Genomic DNA, 8,202 nt, shown 5'->3' on the forward strand with positions numbered 1-8,202 from the left:
CTTCCTTCCTTCCTTCATTCCTTCTTTCCTGCCTTTCTGCTTTCCTCCCTTCCCTATTCTTAATTTATCAAGCACCCCACCCCTATTTTCCCCTATACAAGCTTAAGGTGGTCAACTCTGACAAAATTTTTTTTTTCTCTAATAAAATTACAAGTCAGTTCTCTTGACACCTTTTGCAGCTCATCTGAGACTGCAGTTCTATAAACTGGTTCTCAGTAGGTGGTGGGAAGGGAGCCCTGATTTGTAGGCTTTGAAAATTTCTGTGTACACATACTTATACCACACCATTTCAAACTACTAATAATTTAATAACCAGCTTGAAAAGTCCTGAATATTTAACAATGGGCTATTGTGAGCCAATACCAGACAGCAAAATGCGAGCCTTTCAGCCTGTGAGCACGTAGACTGCTTCTCTGGAACCCAAGCTCCAGTCCTTATTTTTGGAGAGACCTTGAACACGGTATTTAACCTCTCTAGTCTCTTAAGTTTCATCTTTTAAAGATAATTAATGATCTCTAACTGATTAAAATTTATGAAGGTTAAATCAGATAATGATTAGTGCATGAACTCTTCCTAATTCATAAAGAACACACATGGCAGGGGAGAGAGGGCCTATTGTGAGCTGAGCTCAGGCTAGATCTTTTGAAGACCCTCAGAATAATTGAAGACAGGTTTCTGCACTCGGTCTCTGTGTACTCAGTTGTGGGGTTGCATTTCCTTCCCTCGGGGCCTCTTTCTTACACCCATACATGTGCAGTTTAAGACATCTGAATGTCCCATGGTGACAATTCAGCCTCCTGCTTTAGTCTCGACTTCCTTGGGGACTTCTTACAAGTTATTCTGGCTCTTAGCCTTACCATTTCCTCATTTGGATGAGGAAGCTCATAATCAACACTCGAATCCACAGACCTCACAGAGAAACTTTCCAGGGTACATGGGATTAAACAAAAATGTTTATCTTCTTCCGCAGCCTCTGGTCCATGTTATATGTAACTCTGTGAGTCTCTTTCCTCAAAGATTCCCAAATATTGACATCTGCACAGGGCAGTAATGGGAATACAATGGAAATGTGCCTTGGCTGGTATGGTCCCTACCTGTGCATTACCTGAATATTCAAGTTCTTTCTCCCAAGGACTATCCTCCTTATTCTAGGGCAGAAAGTCCTAAGTTTAGATCCAGCCAACCTGACATACAAAGGCCTCAGTTTACCATCAGTAATCTGTGCATAATAATTATGCATACTTCATAGTGAGCATTCATAGATACTTCTTAATTATACATACTTCTTAATTGAGATCCTGAGTATAAAATACTGAGTGTAGTGCTTGGCACAGATTAACTGGAGCATTCATTTTAAGGGTCTAGTCCTAACCTTTCTGATGTATATAGCTTTATGGTTTGGCTCAAGCTCAGTTTCTTTATCTGTAAATAAATTAGTTGAACTAGATCAATGTATCTCCAACTCTAGAATTCACACAAATTCACTGAGCGTCTCGTTAAAATGCAGGTTCTAATTTAGTAGGACTTGGGTAGGGTCTGAGGTTTTGCATTTCTAATAAGCAACCATGTGATTTCAGTGTTGTTAGTCACACTTTGAGTAGCAGGAAACAGATAAATTCTGTAGGCTTCAAAATTCTGATTATGAAATCTTGGACTTTGAAATATATTTCTACCTCTTTCTCATCTTCCTTTTCTGAGCTTGGCCAATTCATCTTGAAACCAAGTTTTTGGACACTTCCATAGTTTTCCCTTAACTGAGCAGGAAGTTAATAGAGAAAGATGCAAGTCCTGCAGAACGGCCAACACCCAACAACGGAAACAGAAAGGGTTCTGATGACGTCTTACAGCTGTGTCTGCCAGGTGGGGGTAAATGATACTGCCTTTTCCCAGGCATGGCTTGTCAAACAGAAATGTACTATCATGCAGGAAATGGCTCTGATGCAAACAGGGACACCAGGGATCAGGGTTGGATGAGAGACCGATCACAGCAAATGACACTCAGATCAATTTCCTTCCTTTGTCATGTCAGAAGTTTTAACTGTATCAAGCTTTCTTTCCTTAAAAAACAAACGTCCATAATCTAATATGTACATATATACATATATATGTGTGTGTATACACACACACACACACACACACACACACACAAAGTCACCTGAAGTTCTCCTTTATTGAACCAACTTTAGGTTTCATTTTGCCTTAAAGCTGGAGACTACCGGAGATCATCTGATACTGACTCAGAGAACCCCCTTTAAACTGCTTCCATATTGTATATTTCCCATATGTAACTTCCCTATTTCAAAAGGTCCCAAACAGAAGGATGTGTTTTTCTTGACTGAACACAGTTTTCACAGGCCATCAATTTACATTTCAGTCAATAAAAAAATAGTAAGCATTTTAGCAGACTGAATATGATTTATTAGATCCAAAGGGAAATTTTGTTATAAGGAGAAGTAGATGAAAGAAAGAAAGAAAATTTTTGTAACAGACTTAACAGCTTGAGGACGCTTTTCATTTAATGAGTTGGGTGTTACTGATGGTAGGAAATGCTGAGTATCAGTCATTGAAGGATCAGAGTCAACGTTTCCTTTCAGGATCTGTTTCAGTGGAAGAGGAAATCATTCCAAGAAGTACTTCTTGGCTTATATTGTACATGAAACTGCCTGTAGGTCAAGTTTAGAAAGGATTGAGAAAGACACTCAGGATCGAGATGTCAGCTTCCAGCCTTTCATTCTGTGGGGCAATTTGCCACCCTTCAGACAAATAAAGGGGCTGATATTATCAAATGGCTTGTTATTGCTTTCTGGAGGTCAGTGGACCCAGCATTTGAGGATGGAAAAAATTAAAAGAGCCATCTTATCTTAGGTCTCTCTGTTGGGTTTTGTTTAAATACCCTGACTTCATTCCAGAAGTGTCTTGGAATGTGTTTTACGCTGTACTGGAATCTAAGCCATCTTTATCTCCAGGAAATACTGGTTGGGTCTCACAAACAAGAGTGAGAGTGTTTACTGATCGCAACTATTTGTAGAGGAGCCATCCACTGAACTCTGAAAAGAGCAGTCACAAAAGCCCATTTCCACAGGAAAAGAACAGTATACACAAGGAACACAAATGAACTTCCAGCTGCCTCTCCTCCCCCAGCTTGCCCCACACCTCCCTACATACTGTTAAATTCACTGGCCGTGGAATAGATGGCAACATGGACCAATAAACTGAAGTACCAGGAGAGGTCACTCTAATGATAAAGCCAGAGTTCATCTACGGATTGAAATGAGGAAGAAGAAACTGATACAACCTTGCTCGTATTGCATTCAGTTATTATTTTGCAAAGTCAAGAAATTCCGAGTGTAAGCACTGTGGAGATTTTTTTCACAATGCTTCACAGTAGGCATTATGGAACATTTTTCCCCCAGGGCTGGGTGTGGGGTGAGAGTGGATTATGGGAGTTTGCAAATTACTTTGAATAAAGAAGATTTTTTTTTTAATGAAAGAAGTTTCTACTACTGTACCAAATTAAGTTCCAGATGTTCATTGCTAAAAAATTTCTACCAGATGTCGCAGCTCATGGCGGCGGTAGATGTTTATTGCAAGGGAGGCATTTAACACCTGTCCTAGGAGACCTCCCCCTTACCCTTTCATGTGTACTAGCATGTTCATCATCCAGGAGTAATGAAACATTTAGCCTCATCTGTAATTAAAGAGCCTAGAAAAATTTCTAAAACTATTAATTACATTGCTCTAAATGCCAGTTAAGTAAATGACTATTATTCCTCCTGGGACATTGTTTTGAAGACTTATTAATCACATTGTTTCAGAGTAGGGGATTCATTTTGGAAAGCTAGTTCAAAGTGGGAAAAGGACTTCAGATGAAGTAATTCAACCCAAGGGAAAGCCGTTGACACTGAGCAGCCCCGCTTTCTGCTATAAGGTAACACATTTGCTAAAGAGTCACTTATTGTGGAACTTCTACTTTTACAAGCCACCAGATTGCCTCCGTTTTTTTTCTATTTCAAGGAGCAGATAAACATCATGTCATCAGCACATTGCCCATCTTTGGGGCCAGGCACAGCCAGGCTGTTGGAGGATGGACCTTAAGCAAGTCACTTCTTCTGGTGTCATCATTTAGTCTGAATGTCAGTCTGAGTTCTACAGTTTGGGGTGTAATTTAAAAATAAGAGTTAAGATTAAAATCAGGGCTGCTTTGGAGTGAATGCTTCCATTTCTACTAGTTGAAAATTAAACCCCTTCTAATGATGGTCACTGTCTTGAGAGGTTGCTGCTTGGTGGGGAGACTGGACAAGAGGAAAGAAAGAAGGTGGCTTTCTTTGAAGCTCACACTGCCACACAGCTCATGACATGGGTGTCCTCTCTTCTTGTCTACAGCCTCTTTAGATTGCAGGACAAACATATATTAATGATCTTTGGCCTTCTGAGACCTGCCCTTATGGAGCATTTAGCCTGAATTGATTTTCCTGTATTAAATAGATTTTATTTTTTAGAGCAAAATTAGATTCACAGCAAAATTGAGGAGAAAGTACAGAGTTCCCGTATATATCTCCTGTTCTCTGACCAGGAAACCTCTTTCCTGACTGTCAACATCCCCTGATACACCTGTCAACAATCAGTGAGCCTATGAGGAAACACCGTTATCACACAACGTCCATAGTGTGCATTAGGATGGCATCCTGGTGTTGTACATTCTATGTGTTTGAACAAATGTGTAATGACACGTATCCACCATTATAGTATCACACAGAATAGTTTCATGGCCCTGAAAACTCTCTGTGCTCTGTCTATTCAGCCTCTGGCAGCCACTGATCTTTTTACTCTCTCCGTGGTTTTACCTTTTTCAAAATGTCATATAATTGGGATCATACAGTATGTAGCCTTTTCAGATCGACTTTTTTGATTTAGTAAGTAAAGCAGTAAAGTTTCCTCTGTCTTTCATGGTTGAACTTCTTTTTATCCACTTTTTTATTATTGTGAAAGTTTCTTTTTCTTTTTCCTTTTCTTCTTTCGATGAACTTTTTATCAGCCTCCTGCCCTGCCAAGGGATGCCCCACTTCTGCTGCCTTTAATGCTTCAGAATTTGGTGTCCTTGACCTCAGACATCACTCTGCTGCCATCCACAGTCCCATCAGTTGTCGTCTTTTGGATGGTTTATAAGGACTGGCTCTTGTCCAGGGCATCAACAAGATTGAAGTCCAGTAGACTGCGGTAGACGGCAATGTCAGCCTCCTTGACCTTGACCTTGATGTTCAGCAGAGGGCCTCATACTCCTAGGCCTGGTGCTGCCCCCCTGCCCGGGTCTGGGCCAGCTCTGCCTCCAGGTGCAGCAGGATCCCATTGAGTTGTTCCATCTGCTGGCATAGTGCATCTCCGCCTCCTCTGGGGCTGTTCTCAAACTGACCTTCAGATTCCTCATTGAGTCTAGGTCAATCTCCAATGACTGGACAGTATATTTCAGCTCTGTGGGTGTTACCTAAGCAGCACCTATCTCAGTGGTCTGTGAGGTGACCACTGTGGTGCTCTCTTCAATCTGATGGGACCAGTACTTGTCTAGTTCCTCAGTTCTTCTGAGCCAGCTCGTCATACTGGGCATGGATATCTGCCATAATTTTGCCAAGGTCCTGAGATTTGGGGACTCCCAACTCCACAGTCAACCCAGAATTGGCAATCTGGTTTTATAGACCATTTACTTTCTCCTCCTGGTTCTTCTTCATGAAGATCAGTTCCTCCTTGGGAGCCTTGATCTCTGTCTCCAGCTGCAGCTGAGTGATATTGGTGTCATCAGTGACCTTTCAGAGCCCATTGACATCATTCTCCACAGACTGGCGCATGGCCAGCTATGTCTCATGCGTGACTCTGAAGTCCTCAGCAGCAAGACAGGCATTGTGAATCTGCAGAATGATGAGAACATTGTCCATAGTATTTACAAAGATCTGAGCCCTCAGGTCCTCGATGGTCTTGAAATAATGCCCCCAGTCTCTGATCTGGGGTCCCTTCTTCTCTAAGTGTTCCCAGATTTTGGTCTCCAGTCTTTGATTATCAGCCTCCAGGCTTCTCATTCTCTCCAGGTAGGAGACCAGATGGTCATTCAGACATTGCATAGTCTCCTTCTCACTCTGGATGCCCTCTATGCCCACCAGACCCCCGCTCATTCCTGCAGACAGGCCCCTGGCTCCTCAGCTGCCCTGCAAGCTGGTGGAGTGGGACACAGAGCCAAGAGCCTGAGCCCTTGGTGCCTGCATAGACACTGGCCACAGTGCTGGTCAGCCGCACTGGTAGCTGGGTGATTGCACAGAGCCCAGGGTCTGGTAGCTTGTGGAAAAGCTGGAGTGTATACTGAAGCTCATGTTGTTCAGGGAGAAAGGTGAGATGCCAAGACTCAGGTTGAAGCTGCTAAAAGTTTCTTTTTATCCACATTGCAGCAGGGAGAATAAAAACATATAGTAGATTGCTAGGGACTCCAGTGTTGCTGCCATCCTGTGGAATGGCCTAGGCTAATACACCTTGGATTTTGATAGCCCATCAGTCACCAGGAAAAGTTTTTACGTGCTAGTCAGTCTAAGTCTGTTTAGCCTTTGGGGCGTTCACATCTATTTGACTGATGTTCTTTGATTCTTCTCTATTGTCTCCCAATGAACATGAGAATTCAACAAGGGTCAAGATCTATTATTGCTAGGAGAGGAAGATTATTCAGTTCTACGACTAGAAGGGTGTAGAGAATATTTTTATATAGGCAGAGTTAGAATAGTTTGTGTTCTCATTCTTGCTTCCTATTTCAGTAGAGGGCACTCTGACCTTACCTAGAGCCCAGTGGTTTTTCATCTGACCTGTTTTGGAAAGAAGTGATCTTATCATATCCACCCTTCAGTTTAACAGTCAGCACCAGCATATTGTCAAAGAAGAAACCAGATGCATCCTATCCTGTGTGATCCTGAAGTCCTTTGCTGTTCCCTCTCCTGCGGCCCCTCCTGTTCTCTATGTAATCCATGCATTTACATGTGGCCTTTCTGACAAGTCTGTGAACTCTTTAGGGCTGGGACCCATATACTTCATACCCATTCACTCAATAAATATCTATTTAAAAAATGAAAAGAAAAAGAGGCAGAGTCTGACCAGACTGGTAAACAAAGGCAAGATTGTGCATGTGTTTGATGTTTCTCCAGAAGCCACCATTTTGCCCTGTGAATTCAGTAGTGTTCCTGGCTGAGGTCATGCCCATTTTCCATATGGTTATACAATGAGGTTTGTATAGAAAAAGTTCAGCCATAGTTAATCTAATGAGAACTGTTTGCATGACATGATGTAATCTGAGGAGAATGGACTGGAAAGTGCATGCTAAACAATGATGACTTCAATGTACTAGTTGGTGAGGGCAATAAATGCCATCGAATGAGTACGTGTTTTATGTGGCCATCGCATTCAAAATGATTGAGCAAGTAGAGCAATGAGTCTGCATCAAATTTTGCATTAAGCTTGAACATTCCTCTGTAGAAACTATTCAGAGGATTCAGAAAAACCATAGGTATAGGCAACTGGTGATTGGCAGCTTCATCATAACAGCATGCCTGCTCATGCATCACGTTTCATGCAGAGTTTTTTGGTCAAACATCAAATCCCCCAGGTGACTCAGCCCCCTTACAGCCCAGATTTAGTGCCCTGTGACTTCTGGCTTTTCCCCAAACTAAACTCACCTGTGAAAGGAAAGAGATTTTCAGACCATTGATGACATTCATGAAAATACAACAGGGTAGTTGATGGTGACTGGGAGAATTGTGTGAGGTCCCAAGATGCCTACTTTGAAGGGGACTGAGGCATTATTTTCCTATATAAAATGTGTCTTGTATCTTCTTCATTAAATAATTCTATTTTTCACACTACGTGGCTTAATACCTTTTGGACAGACCTCCTGTATCAAGGGGCAAAAATGGCATCTGCCTTAGAACCAGAGTGGAGGAGCCTACTACGTCCCTTCATTTATATGGCTTTATGATTGGTGCCCATACGGCCTGCTATAGCAAGTCATACAGGTAAATAAATGCTAGTACTCTCAGCAAAATTGGAGCTGCCCAAAGTCCAAGACAAATCCAGCCTGCTAATTTGCCTATACTTATTTCTAGCCCTAAAATGAACCCCCTTCATGTCTGAATATCAAAATCCTACCAAACACTCAATCACTGGCTCAAATGTTACCTC

General features: G+C 42.0%; 1 pseudogene; it reads right to left on the bottom strand.

The window, feature by feature from the left end:
- Positions 1 to 5,011: 5,011 nt before the first annotated feature.
- On the bottom strand, positions 5,012 to 6,356 carry LOC118997806 (keratin, type I cytoskeletal 18-like; annotated as a pseudogene).
- Between the last annotated feature and the right edge of the window lie 1,846 nt (positions 6,357 to 8,202).

Source organism: Sturnira hondurensis, unplaced genomic scaffold (genome assembly GCF_014824575.4).
Source record: "Sturnira hondurensis isolate 20B ecotype Veracruz unplaced genomic scaffold, ASM1482457v3 Scaffold0013515, whole genome shotgun sequence".
NCBI lineage: Eukaryota > Metazoa > Chordata > Mammalia > Chiroptera > Phyllostomidae > Sturnira > Sturnira hondurensis.